Source organism: Euprymna scolopes, chromosome 28 (genome assembly GCF_053919585.1).
Source record: "Euprymna scolopes isolate OS-2025 chromosome 28, ASM5391958v1, whole genome shotgun sequence".
In the NCBI taxonomy this organism is placed as follows: Eukaryota; Metazoa; Mollusca; class Cephalopoda; order Sepiida; family Sepiolidae; genus Euprymna; species Euprymna scolopes.
In genome coordinates this window covers 42,402,346-42,423,244 of record NC_136509.1, presented here as the reverse complement: position 1 = coordinate 42,423,244, position 20,899 = coordinate 42,402,346, and positions in this window count along the sequence as shown.

The following is a 20,899-nucleotide window of genomic DNA, read 5'->3' as shown; positions in this document are numbered from 1 at the left end:
TATATATTTATACGATAGCGTGTGTGTTATTTTCTTTGCCACGCTTACATCCGGGTTGTTTAATTGTTATGTACTTCCATTTCTTGTCATAAATAATTTTACCAAGAATCCTTCATAAGTTTTGGTTTCGGTTTCGATTATTACTGAAGAAACACCAGTCATATATATAATATATTCATAAGGTTTTATTTCGATCTCGATTCAACCTAATGCACCCTAATCATATAAATACTTTTTTTTTTAAATCGCAACTTTATAATATATAAAAATCGATAGAAAAATATATCTATAATAATATATACAAAATCTGCAAGAATTAAAATATTCTATTTAAGCTTTGTCTGGAGTATGTGCTAGCTTAGATAAATACTTTTGCAGTTTTAACAAAATAGCTACAATAATATCGGAGCGTCTCTATTTACACTGAACATCTATAGATTGCCAACATCAATATATTTCATATGAATGACTCCCCTGTGGAATTTTCATAAGCCCTGCTAATGCACATACTAATGCATTAAGAAATTTTACAACGAAAAAAATATAAAAATAAGTAAAACCTATGTATAACTCAAATAAATAATACACTCAATAACACCCTCTTTCTTATCCGTCTTTTCCTGCCAGGCAAATTGGAAAGGAATCTATAACCAAACTGACTAAGCATTTTCGATTAATATGCTACTCCTGATTTCGATAACGTTATCAAAGGCGCTGGCTAACGTAAAATGGCCAAGTTCACTCGGTGCCACAATACGCAATTTACAGTAAATCAAAAGTCGAGGAAATAGCCACAGAATTAACAAAAGGAAAATCCCGCCGTAATAATAGTTTAATAGAACCTGTTTCGATAACGTTGCTGTTTATCTGTGTGGACATCTAACTCTTTCCAAAGCGTACGCAAGTACCACCATCGTTCTTGATTTTCTCTGATTTTTCACTGTAAAAAAACTATTTCATTAATTAAAATCGGAGTTCGAGTCGATTTCCAGCAAAATAACTAAACCATGGTTTCCAGTACTGGTCGCATAATCATTTATACACATATCCAAATATGAGCATAGAACTAATTGAAAATTAGCAGCCGATATGTTTCTGTCTGTTCCTTTTTTTACCTACGACTTACAATTTTTTAATATAATTAATACTGTTCACATTAAATATATCGCTTCTTATACAGCATAATGACCGTGCTTTCGTCGGGACTATGCTTAACCTATCATTTTTTTTCACCACTCAGTAATTTCAAGATATTAATGATTTCTCTGCCGTGAAATCGTTAAAACGAAACCAGTAAGATTTACGTATATGTGTCATATATGTATACGGGTATAGTATCTACCATATATTTTATCTATATGTACATTTGTTGTATAGGTGCGAGGGAGATTTATTGTTCTCTAAACGGCACCAGATCTGCGTATCAATGGAGTCATGTTGTATGAGGGAAGATGGTATATTTTAGTAGAAATTGATATGATTAGGATACGTCATACCCTTTTTTCTTTATCTGGAGTTATTCTGTCTCCACTGCTCGGTTTTCTGAAAACATGCACTGACCAACACTTTAACCGATTAAGACACCTGTTTTTCTTCTTTTGTGAAACCACAGAAACGATGACAACTTAATTTCCGCGTCTCAGTTGTCTTCACAAGGAGTCTGCATTACATGTCTACATATTTGTTCCTTCAGCCCGGCATCCCGGCTTTGGTGAAGGTCTGCTCACTTTCGTGAGCAAACTCAAATTCTTCAATCTGATTGTCTTGACCTCTGTACCTGCCAGTTCTTTACATCATCATCATCATCATCATCATCATCATCATCATCATCATCATCATCATCATCATCATCATCATCATCATTAAAAGCACACGTCTCCTAACGTGTCACTTCTGCCACGTCCGCAACTGTGGAAGGTCATTTTGTTTATTCATAACCAATTTCTGTAAACATCTTCAGTTACAACTCATTGTTACATTCCAGACTAATTCTATTCTCTAAACAATAAATAGTTTCAAATGCAAACTATTTTTACAATATCACGGGATAAGTAGATAAATAGACAGACAGATAGATTAATAATAACTAATTTAACATGTAACCATGTTATTATCTACACATTTAATACTTTATAGAATTTTTATTCATAGCAATCAAGCTAAACAGAGGCGTCCACCGTTTGTCCTCGCACGAAATCACTTGCCTTTCTTGCTTGCTCACATCATCATTCAAATGCATTTATTCAAATTAATTCGTAGTGTAACTTCTATAAATATAGAATCTCGTAAAAATGACATCCCATTTAAAGGGTTATCAACGTTGTCTGGACGTTAATGTTCATCAATTTGATCATTTTCAGAACAGGATTCCTGAATTATCTTTGTCCTCTCTATTCGAAGATTAAAAGCAGTTTATACTATTTTCATCAATAACGTTTTTCTTCGTCATTTGAAGTGTGAGTACATATGTTCATATTTGTGGCATTGTATATTTTAATCATAAATTGCTAAGTCCTACTCACATGTTGTGCGCTTTTGAACTAAATAATGAAAACCTTTCAAGAGTGGAATAGAATTCCATTTCCGTTTGATAAAAACCTGTTTTCGTTTTTGTTGTAGTTTTTCTATTAGTCGGTCAGTTGTGCATATATCCTAAGAGCGATAGGAGCCTTATATCATGTCTGAAAGTTAAACAATGTTGAATGAGTGAGATCGGATATGCGCCGCTCAAGCTCTCTATTGATTCAACTTATGACAAGAGGACCATTACCAGCACCCTCAAAATGCTAATTCGAACGGTTCAACAATTGAGGGCACAGCTTAACGAAGTTTACAGCCACGGCTATGGCCTTTGATGTAGTAACAAGTGATAGCAATGTAATGCCACTTAACACCTTCGAAGTCAACACCAAAATACACGTGGATGTGCAGAAGAGTGTATTGATCTCCTGGTGCAATCAGCTGATCTCTGGCACACTCTGGGTGTGGTAGCCAGATTCAACGCCGGCCCACAAATTGAAAGGGGCCCAGGCTTGTCTTCAGAAGGAGTACCCTGCTCTCATAAGCCACCCACCACCCGACAACGCTGGACTTCGTTTTATCATACGTCGAGAACATCACTAACATGTCTCCTACAACAGCAAGGCCAGTTTGATCGCTGCCAGCCGCCGAGTATTCGCCGAACACTCGCTGCCGCTTGTGAAAAAGTCATTATTCTAGGACCGGGCGTGTATCAAGGCGGTGCTTCAGGCTGAAGGCGGCTACATTGACTAAATGCCAGCTCTTTTAAATAATCAAAGACCTGAAGTTACTTTTTCAATAAAAGTTTTAAAATAATTGTTTTTAAGGCGATAAATTTATCTGTCCACCCTGTACACAATATAGTATACCACGTGTAGCTTAAAATAATAATAATAATAATAATAATAATAATAATAATAATAATAATAATAATAATATGCATGAAACTGTCAACCATCATTACTTACTTTGGAATTTCCACGAATGAACTCGGTAATAAATGTGATGATATTTCAAAGATTATGAAGGCTTGATTACCTTCAAGAGTGAAAGATGGCGTCATGCCGTGTGGGAAGCATTTCCTGACGAATACTGAGGTCACGTGTCAGGGAGTGAATGTGAACTGGGCCCAGTCTAATCAAGTCTATTCACTAACTCACAAAGGTGGTTTTAATGGCCGCCCAGCTTCACGTTGATTCTGCCTTCAATTTGATAGCTTTATTACAGCTTTCAGTTTTATTACTTTCTTCGCATAAAATCAAAGCCTAGCTTGAACAGTCCATGCTGAATGGCGACGAATGTAATTCACAATTAAGCATAAACTTAATACTGGCAATATTGCATTAGATTATATATTGTTTGTTATTTAATAAACCTACGACGTGCGCATTTGGAAGGTGTCATTACGTTTGGAAAATATAATGCATATATAGTTTTTGTAATCGATTGCATATACCTGTAATACTGCGATGCAAATGCATTGGTCACGAGCAACATGCAAATTACTCAAGAAAAGGTGCAGCGATCTTTAAAATACCTGTAGTGTTATAAAAGATGCTAGACGTGCTCTCCGTTTACATCTATACATTTCTGGGCACATTTATCAAAGTTGGCAGATACTACCAGTATATCGTCTCTGGTATCTATCCTCATGGCATTAGTAATGTTCTCCTTTAGATGGCCTCGATTGTGAGGAGTATTTGCATAAATTTTTGTTTTAAATTCCCCCTGATATTAAAAAAATCCATCACATGATGGCATATGCGGGAAACGTGATTGCACTATCTCTTTGCGTATAGTTCTCCATTTCATAAACATGCCATGAACTCGTATAAGTGATCTGTTTGACGTGTGCTATATAGCGTCATCTTGTTCGAATAAGAATTAAATTTTGTCTTGTGGTGTCAGTTGGTCTTAAGAGGAAGAATATAGAGATCGGGCTACTTTTAAGTCGGCCCCTTAATCTGGAAAACAATTATTAGATATAGATTAGAAAGATCGGGCTACTTTTAAATTGGCCACCATGTATATTGCATTTTACACATCAAACACACAGTTTATAAACTCAGTCAGATAAACGCCCGATACACACTAAAAATAGCGAACATTTCGTTATTTAGAAATTTTGTTTACCCGTATAAAAGAATGTATTATTTTACCAAATTCGAAATTCATAAGGTGTTAATGCGTACATAATTATTCGTAGGATTTTCATAAAATTATTCCGTGTACTTGCATATTGTTATTTGTTCTAGTAACATGGATATCCTTTGGTTACAATTGTAGAAATCATAATCTTAAGTTGCATATATATCTTGGCTGTTTAAATCTTCGACATTCCTTATTTTATTAGAAACTTTCAATTTGCAACCGCGAATGTAGTTAAATCGTTCATATGGATATTGTATCTGTCTAAATTTAAGTAACAGACATGTAAATTAATTAATAAACAACGCCGCGTATATTTATCCTAGATATACAAATAGTTTGCATGACCCTTCGGGGACACAGTCATAAATCTGTCTGCTCGAGACGCAGTATTACATTCGAAAATAAATAATTTTACATTTATCTCAAATTTATACAGGGAGTCTCCATTATTTCTTTCTTTCGGTCTATTTTGTTTTTAGATCAGATTCTTTTCCTAAAAGGCTTCGGCGAACGCAGTATGCGACCTTACTTAGGTACATGTTATCAAATTTTGGAATCTGTATGGACTTACTTACATTCCGTCTCACATGGACTGTTATAAGTCTTAAGTACGTTGTACTTGTAGTCACAGTATCTCCCGAATTTCGTATTTAATCTCAACCTATCGAATCTTAATACCTTTGACTTTGTACTAGTTGTCTTACATCCCAGGTCTTTAAGGATTTGGTACAGATTCCCATGTGTTACATAAAAGTCCGGAATTCGCACATAAGCTATATAAAAATCAGAGAGAAAACGATTCAAGACTAATTTTTATGTGAAGTATAATAATCCGTATTAAATAAATAATACAAATTCTCAATCCCCACCTCCAAAATTCCGAAACATGATATGCTCCCCTATTTTTAACTTCTTTGACGCCGGGTGCACCTTGATCCAGAATCGCTGCCTTGACCTAGGATCTGACGACATCTTCGCAAGCCCAGAGAGCCAACCGGCTTCTCAAGAACGACCTCTGCCATTTGCAACTCCGCCTCTTTGTAGCATTTTAACAAATGAATAAACCAAAGTTCATAAACTAATTCAACGTCTTAAATTGTTAATTAAGAAATAATAATTATAACTTTTTACATTCTCAGTAACTACATAATCAGCAAAGTATTCCTTGCATCAGGTTGAATTTACTTACCTGAGTTGTTTTTGAAGGAATCTTACCCAGTCAACACATTACCATGTTATTGTCTCCCCGTACAATGGTTGTCCTTAACCTCTATGCTCATAGATATTTGGCAAAAAACTATCTAGCTATCACAATTCCGTTCGTTATATTTGATCCTCTCATCATATATTGGATCCTTGAAATTTTTATCTCGTTTACGAATATGTGCGAATGTATTCTCACCTTAATAAGTGCTGATGTGTCAATAAGAAACTACAAAACGTCTTTCTGTTTACGTTTCTGAATTTATGAGATGGGGATTGGTTATTCAAATTATTTCAATTCATCGGACTACTCTTTTCATCTTGACTGTCATCTTGCGTGACGCAGTGTTTAGGGCACTAGGAAAAAACAAATTGTAAAAGTAGTAGTCTCTTTAAAGTCTAAGATCCACTACTCAGTAAATGTTACTCTTGGAAATACGGGAAAATATATTTAACATGATCCAAAATTTCTGACAGTTCTTAAACATTGAAAAAGAAAATAATAATTTTAATGTTTGCATTTACCTCGTTGACTCCTAAAAACCGCGCGTGAGATGATAGATGTCGATGCCGTATACGACTAATTTTAGGTGTCTTAGTCCTGTGGTTTATCATGCCCTATAAAGTTGGCACCTTCTTGCTGAGAGTATGATGTCACAATGATATGTGCGGTTAACAAACCCAGTTATCTCCCATAGACAGGATGCGGTTTTAATATTAATAGGATTATCTCCAATAGACATGATAGGATTTTAATCGTTAGACTGTCTCCCAATATCAGGTTTTCTGGTAGTTTTTTTTTTTGCTTTTTTTTTTTTTTTTTTACCTTGTAAGGTGTATAATAATAGTGAACAAATAAACATGTTAAAAAACACTGTAGATACGGGCTAAATATGGTAGTCAAAAGCACATAAGATATTAGAGAAAATAGATATAAAACACTGTTTTGATTGTGGTTTTGCATAAACAATCTAATCAGTGAAAACATATGAAAATACACTCTTAGCCGGGGCAGTAGAAAAGCGATGTATAACAATTACAACTATTTCGAAACAAAAGAATCTATATAAAGCATTAGATAATCATTACAGCTATTAAAGGGAGCGTTTGGTTGTTACGTAATAAGCTTACTGCGCAACGGAAATGCCAGCTGTCGTTAAAAAAGCATGTGATATAAACGAATGTGCCATGTAAGGGTGATAGCTTGTGAGAGGGCCCCATGGTAACGCTGGTTAGTCAACAAATAAGACACACGATGAAGGGGAGTTGTCATGATTTTCACATTGCTTATGACCTCAATCAGATTGTTCGCGAGCCCACCCGTGTGTCCGATACTACAGGTCAGTATGCAAGCCTTCTAGACTTTTTCTCCCCCATTTCCCCTGAGCTATGTTCATGTTCCGTTCTTTCTCTTCTAGTATCAGACCAGACCGGATGGTTAATTGTAGGCATAGACCGAGGAATACCATCTAAAAAATTACAACAAAAACCTAACAGCCAGCCATGGGTCTCACCAGAATGGGTTGCTGCCATCGCGCACAGAAATAACTTTTTCCTTAGCTACCAACGTAATAGATGCACTGAGACTTAAAGCTGCTTTCAGGAACGCCAGCAACCACTGTAAAAGAGTAATAGAAAATGCAAGAGAGCTCAGCCCGTTAAATTCAAAGTAGCTGATCAGCGGCTTGGTTCACACCAGTTTTGGCAAATAACAAATAGGAACCTGAACAGAAGTGTGCGTTCTCTCCGAACCATTATAAATGGACCAGAGGTTATCTCGTCAGCATCAGACAAGGTCAAATTATTTGCCAAGAACTTTGCAGCTAATTCTACCCTATGCGACGAAGGCCATCAACTCCCCATATTTCCTCCTATAACACAGACCACGCTAGGTAACGAAGCTAATCTTCGTTTTATCGTTATTTCCATGGCAGGTTCTCGTCTGAAATCCAATCTCTGGTCCCCCCTCGCCAATCTTTTACGAAACACACCCGTCTAGCTGAAACCACTGTCAACAATTTTCCCCACTCTTAATCTGTGCCTAAATCAAAACGTAGATTCCATGAACAAAGCTTCTTTCTTAGAACAACACGCCTGTAGAACTCTGTCCGGCTGCCTGCTTCCCACCTGACTAAAACCTGGATGTTTTCAATTCCAGCGTAAACAAATTCCTGATGAACCGCCCCCTTAAGTAGACACTTTATTAAATTTCAACACTAACGTACTGTACATGCAATAACCCTTATCCCCGAGTGGCTTCCGGCCTTTATAAGTGGTGACCACCCCGTAAAAAAGGAGGGAGAGCATTGCAGTTGACTGCACTGGAAACAGTTTTGTTTATTTTTCTTGTCTTTCAAACCGGCACGAATGCTCTGCAATTTTTATTTCTCCACCTGTCCACTTAAATTCTAGGTCAATAAAATTTGTTATATTGCAATTTTTTTTAATACAATGATACGTATGTCACGTTTAATTTGTAATATATTTTTCAATGGTAAATGCGCAAACTGAATCTATGCATCCGGTCCGGGGGAAATTGATATTGCACTTGACTGAATTCCATTTATTACTTTGCATTTTCTCCATGGAGTGCCGACGATTACCTGGTGATTCTATTTTGGTTTACAATCTTCGCAATGGTATTATGATGTACATTGGGAACTGTTATCAATTATGTACGAAAATTAGGTATACGCTGCTTTCGATAGATGAGAGAACCTTTTTTTTCGAATACTCTTCAAATAGAGATATAAATGCGCCAGCGACGCAGCAATTCGTGTTTAAATTGCACCTATGCCGAGATACTGTAACCTCTTCTGTGTTTAATTCTCCCAGCTTTACCTGGATGGCGATTTAAAAATTCCTGTTTTATTACTTGCTAAATAACTCGAATTTAACCAACCATACATCATTTTACGTATAGCTTCATGTCGAGTTGATCTTTCTCGTTATTAGGAGTCGTTTCTGCGATCATGAGCCATGTTTTATCCATTTATTATATTTACAACAAGAACGTGTTTTCTACACAATTCTATTATCAATCCCCAATACGCATCAGACTGTATTTTCTCGTTTAATGATATCAATAATTTAATGATTTAATCAATCGTGAAAATTCTCAGAACAAAACTGCAGTAATTAGGTCTGAATCTAAACCCTTGTTTGTTTTGTGTTGTATTTTTGTTTCATATTTATCATAAATAGTGCAATGTAAAATAAATATAACCTGGTATTGCTTAGCAGAAACCATTAATATGCTTAACCAATTTGTTAATCTAAAGACATCTAGCCCTTTTATACTTTTGTTAATATTTATATAACAAGTAGCAAACAAGTGCCTTTCACTGATTATAGAAGTGGATAAAAGCAGATATATTAAAAGGAAGCTTTCTTGTTAATCATAGGTATTCCATCGTTTACTAGTATTTCAAAAAATCATGATAATTTGTTCGATCTACAAGGTAAAATTTAAGAAAAAATAATGCTCTTATTGTTGTTTTATTCATAAAACTGGCCGGCTCGTTAGTTGGGGTTTGTTTGAATCCGGACGATTAGGCGAACCTCAACAATCAGACGTAAATACAAAGAAAGTAACTTGTAGTTTTAAATAAAATATAATAGAAATGAATGATTAGAAACACTGTTTATTTTCAGTGACAACACTGACACCATGGGGGTCAGGGAGTAGGATGTGAGTCTGTAAAATGACAGATAAATAATGTGTCCGCTTTCCTTCTGTGGTCGCTGCTCTTTTTCTTGTTTTCTCGATGTCTCTATTTTATCAGCACGGATGACGTCTGAACTGTTGCCCAGTATCTCTGATAGCTATCCAGGGGGGATTCTTCGTCTCCCATTCTGAACTTTGTTGACGAGATTCCCGGCCACACCTTGATCCAGGATTGCTACCTGGACCTAGGATCAGACGGACTTCCTTTTTACATCTTCGCAAGCTCAGAGAGCAAACTGTCGTTTCTAGAACAACCTTTGCAACTTGCAACTTCACCCCTCTGTAAAATGGATAAAGTAAAGTTAATGATCTAATCCGACGCCTTAAATTGTTAATTAAGAAATATGCGGAACTTCCATACAATTATTATATTTTTTTATATGCTCAGTTAGACATAATTAATCAAAGTACGCTTTGCATCAGATTGAATTTACTAAACCGAGTTGTTTCCGAAGGGGGGTCCCCAGTTAACACATTACCGTGTTTATTGTCTCTTTGTACAATGATTATCCTTACATTAAATGCTAACAGATATTTGCTAAAACCCGTCTCCAGTTATCACAATTCCGTTCGTTATATTTGATCCTCTCATCATATACTAGATCATTGAAATGTTCATCTCGTTTACAAATATCTGCGAGAGGCTTCTCACCTTAATAAGTGCTGATGTATCAATAACAAACTACAAAACATTTCTGAAGTTTTGAGATGAGGATTGGTTATTCGAATTGTTTCGATTTATCAGACTACTGTTCTCATCTTGGGTGTCATCCTGCGTGCTGCAGTTGTTAGGTTACTAGGAAAAATAAATTGTAAAACTAGTATTCTCCTTAAATCCAATCCTAAGTGTGAGCGACCAAAAAAATACAATATCCAATTACTTAGACCTTCTATCCAGTTAATGCTGAGGAAACAGATGCATGATACCGCTGTGAAGGAAATATAGGGCTTCATTCGAAATTACGTCCCAATTCCCGAGTTTGACAGAAACATTCCCGGGTTCAACAAGATACACTTGCAGAAGGTTAACGGTTACATCGACCGAAACGTATTGAATGTGACATACGAGATAAAAACAGTAGTAAGCTCGTCCATAATGAGATTGTTTTAATATTTCCAAATGGTTTCGTTTTTTTTTTTTTTTTCAATCTAACTCTACATTTCTCGTTTTTAATTTTATTGATTCAAAAACTTCTGGCACGTTCGGAGAGAACATTACAGTAAATCTACTTGTTTCGCACTCTCGAAACTCGTAAATGTATGAATTAGATTAAAACGTAAAATCATGCATGATGCTATTTACTGACCATTTTACAAGGTGCCTTAAATAAGTACCCAGACTTTTATTTTTTCGTACGGGCACTTTTATTTATAGTGTACACATAAAACTCTAGTCCCTTTCCATGTAATCTCCTCCGGCTGCAATGCATTTGTTGTACCGTTGCAACAACTTCTGGAAAGCCCCATTGGAATCCCCTTATATGAACGTGTCAGTGTCCTTCGTCACAGCCTCTTTCACCTCTTCAATTATCTTACGATAACAGTTTCTAAGGTTTCCTTGGCCTTAGAGAATAACCAACAACCGCAAGGTGCAAGGTATGGACTATGTCGCGGATGTGGAACGGCTTTGATTCCCGCCTTGATCAAATATTCTGTGACGAGGATGGAGTTGTGAACTAGTTCATTCGCACAAATCTTCCGCATTTTCTGTTCCTCGCCAATAATTGTATGAACAGTTTCCACATTGATTTCAAACTGAACGTATTGTCTTTATAGATAAACGACGGCTGTTATCCATGAAATACTTTTTGGGGGCCAATCAGCTCTGTGTTTCAATATTCTTACTCTTCCTATACTTCTTAGCATCCCTCATAAACTCCCTGCTTTCATTGAATCTCTTAAGTCTCTCAAAAACTGATGCTAGATTCATGCAATATAGTCCAATGGCAATCTGGAGCTTTCTACACATTTCTCTGGATTTTATTGCAGATCGCTCTTCTAAAGTGTCTTCAAGTCCAGAGTGCATTTTTGAAATTCACCAGCTGTGACAACCAGGTTTTAGTAAAGTGTATTTAAATTCCTAATGTTCTGTTGATCTGAACCTGAAATCATGAAAAAAATAGTCAGCCATTTCATGATCAGTATAGAAATACCACATTGAAATATAGCATACTCAATTCATGGTCAGTATAGAAAAACCATACTGAATTTTCAAAAGTCTACGTCAATATTAAATACCTGGAAACTTATTGTAGACACCTCCGATATAATTATATAGAATACGTAAGTGATCCTTAATTTTCAATTTTCAAATATATAAAAACACGAAACCAGTTAGTTCAGAATCTGTTATTCAAAAATGTTCATTATGGAGTCCATTTATCTTAAAAGAAATATGTCACTCAGATCACGCTTTCTTCCCGTTAACTTAGTCGTTATCTTCCTCTGTTGTAATTTACACTGGACCAGCCAGCGTTTTATCCCTATCTGTAATGCATTACGTAAAGACCCTGAACGTCTATGTCCTTTTAGTTACGTTCATCGGTTTCGTCTTTATTTCCTTTGCCTCCATTTATAGTTGTTTATATTCCATATATTTTCTCTCCTCTCCTCGCAATACATCTCTGTAATGCTTTCTTATATCCTTGTAACACGCTCTTATATATCTGTAACACGTTTGCATATAGATGTAACCTGCTTTTATATATCTGTGACGCTCTAACATGTCTTTGAAACGTTGTCTTATATTCCTATAACGTCTTCTGATAATATCTGTGTGAAAATCGTGTATGATATGTCTGTAACGCTCTCTTTATATCTTTGTTACCCTCTTTTGTAATATCTCTGTAATGCTTTCCTATAATATATCTGTGAGGTTATTTTATTATAACTATATATATATATATATATTTATATATATATTTATATATATATATTTATATATATATTTATATATATATATATATTTATATATATATTTATATATATATATTTATATATATATATTTTATATATATATTTATTTATATATATATTTATATATATATTTATATATATATATATATGTATTTAAATATTTATATATATATTTAAATATTTATATATATATATATATATTTAAATATTTATGTATATGTTTAAATATTTATATATATATATATTTAAATATGTATATATATATATTTAAATATGTATATATATATATTTAAATATTTATATACATATATATATATATATTTATACCCACAGACACACGCACACACACACACACACACACACACACACACACACACATATATATATATATATATATATATATATATATACATATCGGTTTCTTATTTTATATCAATTAGCTTCTCTCTTATCCTGTGCCTTATTTAATCTAACCCTAACCCTCTCGCTTAATTTATAAATCTAAAACCTTTTTGCTGACTTTTTATTTGATCTTTTGTCCCGTCTCTTTTATTCTAGTTTTTTTTTTTTATAATTTCACCCCAAACAAGGCACATTTCCACTTTATTGTAGGGAGCTACTATCAGGGAAATAAACATCAGGGGTACTGTGTAAGAAGTTGGGCAGCAAGATGTCGGTTCCCATTGCACTTGAACTTCTGCATGTCACAGTCGAGGAAGCTGGGGCCCGGAAGGGAATTCCAAATATTACGTTCCGTCTTTTTTATTCTATCTCATTTACCTTTTCTCTTGTTCTTGCTATCGTGTGCTAGCTCTACTTCGTGTTCTATATTTTTGAGCTATCTCTTATTCGACCATTCTCTTAAAGTATTTCTTGTTCTGTCTCTTTTTTCTCTCTTTTTTATTTTATCGCTCTCAACCGTTCCTCTTATTCTATCCACTTTTTCTAACTCCTCCTCTTATTCAATCTTCCTCTCTCCTATTCCCTTACTTATTCTATCTTCCTCGCTCACATCCTCTGTCTTATTCTAGCTATGTCTAATTTATCTTCCTTCTTTTTGGATCTTTTACTATATCGTCCTTTATTTTAATTATATAGTTCCATACCTCACTATCTTCTTATGATATAGTTCTTTATCTCAGCCTTTTGCTTTCTTTGTTTTTCGATATATAAGCCACTATCTTTATTATATTTCTCTCCATTAAACCATGATTAAAATACTTCTCTCTATCTCACCCTATCTCTATATCTCTTTCTATACGAGCGTGTCTTTTTTGTATGTCTTTCTGTCTCACACTATGTCTATCACTCTGTCTATTTTTTTTAATCTCTCTCAATCTCATCCTTCCTCTATATATCTCTCTATATCACACTGCCTCTTTTTGTATCTCTCGTTATCTATCTATATCTCTATCTATCTATATATCAATATGTATATATAGTAATTCATAAAAAATATATATGGCTTAATTGGCATGTATATTTTATAAATTACTACCTAGCTCTACCTACGTATTGAGCACTGTTGAAGTAAATACTCGATGTTTACACATAAATTTATACTTCTGTATATTAATTGATGTGATTAAATTAAGCAATCATTATATATATATAAATATATATATATATATATATATATATATATATATATATATATATATATATATATATATAACCTTTTCACTTATTATTTTGTCGCCCTCTTTGTACATCGTTGGTCTTTTCTTCCGGTGTAAGCCATGAAATATATGTAAACAAGTTACAGAATTTAGCATTTACTGACGGGCTTTATTCTACTTTTATTTTCATTTTGTTAATCTTCGCAAATAAACTAAAACTACTATGAACTAATAAATTTATAATCTTGAACGGAGAGTGAGTTAAAATTAGAGGAGGTCACATTATTATCAGTCACCTAAATAAGAAGCTACACGATTTTTGTCTTTGTTTCTTTTTCATTTTTTTTTTTGCTTCCTTTTTCTCAGTCATAGAAGGCAATGGACATTTCGTGATGGTAGGCCTTCTTTTTACTAAAATTACTACCGTGCAGTCAGATTTATTTTCATATCGACCGCCCTCTATTGTTTCGTTCATACAAATATTTCCCTACCTACCGGGCAAAACACACAGGTATAGATTAGTTACTGTCTCTGTGCAGTCATTTTTATGTCTTAATAACAAACAAAAACATTATGTTAGATAAATGTGAAAAAAATAGAAATTTTAGAAAATTGTAGAAAATAGTTGCTACTAGCTCCGTTTGAAAGTCTATGTGATATTATTATGATATTCGAAAACTTATTCATGTCAAAGGGGCGTAACTCTGATAGTCGTGCCCGGGGTCGGCAGATTAACGTTTTTTAAGGCAATTTCTTTCGTATTTGTCTTTTGTCAAAAGCAGTTTCGTCTTCAGAAATTGTATTTGGCTTTCTTTATAAAAGGGAAATGTACACACCAAGAGAGGAACATTCAGATAGAGATTACTGGGAGCATAACTTGTGACATACTAGCATCAAATCGGATTTTAAAACATATCTATGCATCGTCATATTTAACAACAAAAATGCTAAAGTGTGACAGAAGAAGTAAACTTACATGTTCTAAAAATACTGTTTCGCAATTCAAATCTTTATTCCCATGCCATAATGCAAGTTAGTGCCTGTCGGCATCATCAGGGTTTTTGATTACTCCTGAAATAAGAAAATCCTAACTCGTTTTGATGTAGAAAAATAGAGAGAAATATGTGCGTATAAGGAATTAAATATCCAAACAGAAATCTAATTGACATTTCGTTTTGTGTTTTATACGATGTGATTTCCACTATTCTATTATTTCTGTAGAATTCATACCTATATTTTATTAAATAGCATACACACACAAACACAACCACACACACACACACACACACACTTATATATATGTATATATATATATATACATACATGTGTATAGATATGAAGAGAGAGCGATGGATAACTAGATAGAAGAAAAGAGTGAAAGAGAGAGAAAGAGAAAGAGAGAGAGAGATATATTGCAATATTTTGTTTGCTCAAGTAATAATGCTATAACTTGACAAAAGTCCAGGGGGAGCTAATGCATGTCACTAATAAAATTTTCGCTAAAAAAATTACAAAAAATATTACAACATAAAATGATAAGCGAAATATTAGCATGTGATTTTAGGCAGGTTCTCCCTAGCGTAAGGGTTAATGATTTCAATCCGGTAATCAGCAAACACCCGTGGAAAGTATATATATATATATATATATATATATATATATATATATATATATATATATATATATATATATATATATATACTAGCATTTCAGCCCGGCGTTGCCCAGGTGTTTGGAGGAGTATGTCGAGAAAAAAAAAGCGGTAATTTTTAAAAAAACTTTGACCCCTATTATGATCCTTAACATTGATCGTTTTGGGCCAACATCAATTATTAAGCCAGATCCATGTCCAAGGAACCTATATTTAAATTTCAATTCTTTATACCCAAAATTGGCCGAGGGGTTTCGTTGAGATCTCAAAGGGCAAATCGTTGAACTTTGACCCCTTAACAGTCAAATTTCTGGCCAAAAATGGATTGTAAAGATTTTTCCAAATCTCATGACCGTCTATATAAAATTTCGAGTATGTAGACTTAAAATTGACAGAATTATTGAGTTGTGAAAGGTACAAACACAGACACGCAGACACACAGATGGACATATACACAGATACATAGACACGCTCACATTTATAGATATACTAGCCTTTCAACCCGGCTTTGCGCGGGTGTTTAGAGGTGTATGTTTCGCAAAAAAAGAAAATAACTCGTAGTAGGAAGGTAGGCTCGAACCCATACCGCAAAGGAGAGAAAAAAAACCTGACGTCTTTGCTGTTACGACCCCCACAAAACAGGAAGTGACGTGATTTTAATTTAGGCTAGACAATCGAAAGTAGAGGATCACTTTCGAAAATATCGACGACAAAAAGCGACCCCCCCTCTAGAAAAGTGCCCAGTTGGAGCTGAAGATATTTGTTTTTAGCCACTTTTTCGATATTTGTTGACTGAAAGGTCGACCTTCAAAATGATACTGATTCTGTAAAAATCCGTCGCCTCGGTCGAAATTTTTAGGCAAACTTGAAGGTACCTATGTCTAAAATTTCAAGTGTTTAGACAAAACATTGGCGGAGGATTTGGTAGAGTTGCTAAATGGCAAATCGGTGAACTTTGAACTCTTAACAGCCATATATCTGGCCGAAAACCAAATCAAATCTCAGTACCCTTTATATCAAATTTTGTAGCCTGTAGACTTCAAATTAACAAAGTTATTGCATAGGGAAATGTACACACACAGACACACATTCGCACAGACACACGCACGGAGACATGTTTAGATATAATAGAAAGATTAAACACAAATATATACGCATACATAAATATATATGGAAACAATTTTGCGTTTTCTGTATCTATTTACGCAAATATTACGCAAGTATAAATCATGTATAATATCTGCATGAATATAATTACATGTAATAGTAAACTAAAGATTATCATCCCATAAGAAAACCGAAAAAAAAACTCATAGGGAATTAATTAAAATGAATGTTTAAAAGAATATGCAAATTAGCTAGATCTTTTGCTAGTAAATGCAATTCCACGACCAATATATAAGAAAATTGTATTTTCTTTTTAAATAAATAGAAAAGGGGATTTTTGATTTGAATATACATTCACACAAAAGAAAAACGAATGTATAGGGGTATAGATCGATAGATTATATATCATATGCGCGTGTTTCTGTTTGTGCAAATGTTTGTGAGCCAAGAAAACAATCTGATTTTAGAAAATTTAGTCATGGTTAACTTTATGCAACGTTGTAAATGTAGACCCATGTACAAATAGACCTTAAATACTTCAGGATAGTGTCCAGTGAAAATTTACGTTTTCTGTCTATATATATATATATATATATATATATATATATATATATATATATATATATATATATACTAGCAAAATTACCCGTCGTTGACTGGATTCAAAAACAACCTGCAACGTGATTTATGAAAGTGTGATAGGTTATGAAAAGGAAGGGTTGTAAAGAGAGGGCTTCGAATTTGGGGGTATCAAAACCAAAGAAAAATATGATGAAAGTAAAAAGAAAATAGATAAACCCCATAATTTATATACCATACCTGTTCACACTGAAACACTTATCACATTATTTTGTGGATCTATATTAAAAAACTTTGTGACATATTTCGATTCTGTGGAGGTCAGGAGCGAACGAAGACCCCATAATTTTATTATACCATATTTCTTCAAACTGAAACATAATTATCAAAGTATACTTACGCAGATAGATATGCAAGTCTTTAGTAAAGTTTGTGCTTATTTCCATTCTATGGAGGCCAGGCGCGAACACAGACCCCACAATTTTATTATACCAACCCTATTTAAGTTAAAACATACTTATTAAAGTATTCTTATGTACATCTATATCAAAAACACTTGTAAACGCTTTTTGTTTAATTTTGATTTTTTTTTATTTCCATACTTTGTTGACCAGGCGCGCACACAGACCCCACAATTTTAATGAACCACCGTTCTGCCAGATCAAACATACACATTCCTGTGTCTCGATACATCTTCTATCATTATATGTAATCATTTTTTTAAAATAGTCAACCATATAGGAGCCTATTCGTGACAAGACACACACACATACATTCAGCTTTATATTATAGATATATGCGTAATTATTTACATGTGTATGCACGTATATATGTGTATATATATTTAGATTGAATTGTTCTGTTTGGTACTCAGTAAAGTATTCATGTTGGCACAAACTACGCCTCCTAAGCTATAACAGAATACATTTTCATAGAACGCTTCTGACTCTTATACAAGTTGTGGATTGACTTTGACGTAAGTAAACATTCTTCTATGATAGCTCTAACCATTTGTAAAATGACTTTTTAAAAAATTAAGTTAAGCTTTTAATTCAGGGTGGAGTGAAAATCATACTCAGCTGATATAATTTGTATTTTCTAAACGAATACTGTCTAAGTATGTTCAGTTCAATCTCCTGTGATGAAACTTTTTTTTTGCGGTTAAAATCATTACGTCTCCGTAGTGTTCGTACACACGCTGTGATCTAAAGTCACGACTCTAAAAATCGCCGTCGTTATATGAATAAAAATGATTTTTTTTAATCACAGCCGGCACTATCTTGCGTGCATATGATTAACGGTATTTCGATGTTCTTCTACATCCCCGTCATCATATAATATGGCGTGATCGCCATTTTGTTCTTTATATTTTGTCCAAAGCCTAACCTTACATTATACACAAACTCAGAAAGAAATTTAAAGTACTTCCGTTCCACATCCTTATTACGTAATAATAACGGCAACAAGGTGCTTTATCACAAATGCCACTGGAAACCAAGTAAATACTTTTAATGCAAGTGGACTTAGGCTTCTTGTTTAGAACAAGGTATAGGTGAATGCATTTCCATTTCTGACCTGGCATCAAACAACATCAAGCTGTGTACACATATATTTGGACAGAATAGCTAGACCAATTTATTTTGAATCTATTATATTTTTGTCATCGTGAAAGCATACTTTTTTTCAATATATTAAAGTTTTTGATATACTAAGCCCAAAATTTCCTTCGATGATAAGTTGCAGTTAGACTATGGCACAACACCGGGATAATAACAGTGAAACTCGTGTAGGGTTTAATTATGTCAAAAATTTGTTATTTACATTATTTTTGAAATTGACCATGTTATAGTAAACTGGGAAGCAGCTTTGCCGTACAGTTTTTCACAGACGGGTAATTTTAGTAAAGAAAACTTGCTCATGTAATTTTCCTTTAGTCCTATGCACTGTTAGGAGAGAATTGTTGACATCTGTTATTTCAATAACATGTTGCTACTTTGTAATTATCCGCTGTATCGAGTTTAAAATGTGTAGCAATTGAAGCTTTATTTCGTCAGTTTTACAAACGTTATTGTTCTAATGATGCACTGTGAGGCTGAAGCTGTTGACAAAAAAATATCTCGATAAAAATGGTTCAAATTAAATCCGTGTTTCATTGCGAGCACTTGTAAACACGCTTTGATGTCTCACTTAAAACGCACAGAAAGTGTGTGACATTGTAAAATGGTTGGACGGTTTAATCTCTTGTCTTTCATGAATTTTTATTTCATTTTGTTATTATTTTTAATATTTCGCCTTTTGAAGTATTTGAAATCGCGATGAACATCAAGCAATTTATTTTAATCTCTCCGCTGGGGGGAAAAAACGAAAATAAACGATATTACAAACAGAATCTAAACAAAAAGTATTTTTAAAAAATCTTTTGCAATTTTTTTTGTAGTTTTAAACGGGAACTTTCTATTTCAAGTGAGTTTTTTCGCTTTTTATTTTATTGCATTTTCAATCATTGATTTACATTTAATTTCCCTTATATTCTTCCCTGGAAAATGTAGGCGTTTATTGATCTGACTTCAACAGAAGACACTTAAGCTAAACATTTTTGGGATGTTTTTGATAATGATTTGTAATATTTGTATTCATTTCTTTTTTTTGCGTACTGCTATCTTCAACTTCTTAGTTGTTGATTGACCGCCTTTCAGCCAACTCACCTTCCTGCCTTCTTCAGGTTATTAACTACGATGGGAAAGGAATGTTGAGTCTTGTAACTGCATCTCAAGTAATTACTGCCTTCTGATAGTTGTTCCCTCATCACATCTTGGCCAACTAAATTTCTGGACTGATAGCGTGAGATTTTAAACCCTGCCTTCAGACAGTTCACCAGGACGCCCAGGGTTAATCAGTTGGAGAAGGCCAGAAGATGAGTTGAGAGAAGCCTGGTGAAGTAACATCTATGAAGATGAAAATGACAGTCTGCAAGAAAACAAAGTATACACAAATTATGAAGCTTCATCTCGGGATTTCCGTAAAAATAAAAATTATTCGTGTTATCGTTTTGCATTTGCCATATTACAATTATTCAGTTAATCTTGATTGCCTTCAGACATTTTCAGATAGCTACGCTTTTGTAAATGTCGATAAGTTCAACGGAATTCCGAGCTGAACAAAATTGTATTTTGATACAGTATATATATATATATATATATATATATATATATATATATATATATATATATATATATATAAAGGGTTACTTCAGTCTTTGACAGACTATTGATACCCACGAAGGGGTGCCTGCGCGTGAAATTTTTGTTGCAGTGTGTGCGCCACCTGCAAACACACCTTTCCTGAGTTGACATGGTAAAATACCAGTAGCAAGTGAAGTGTATGCACAGGACGACTGGAAACAAATAGCGAGATAAGTGGAGAGTA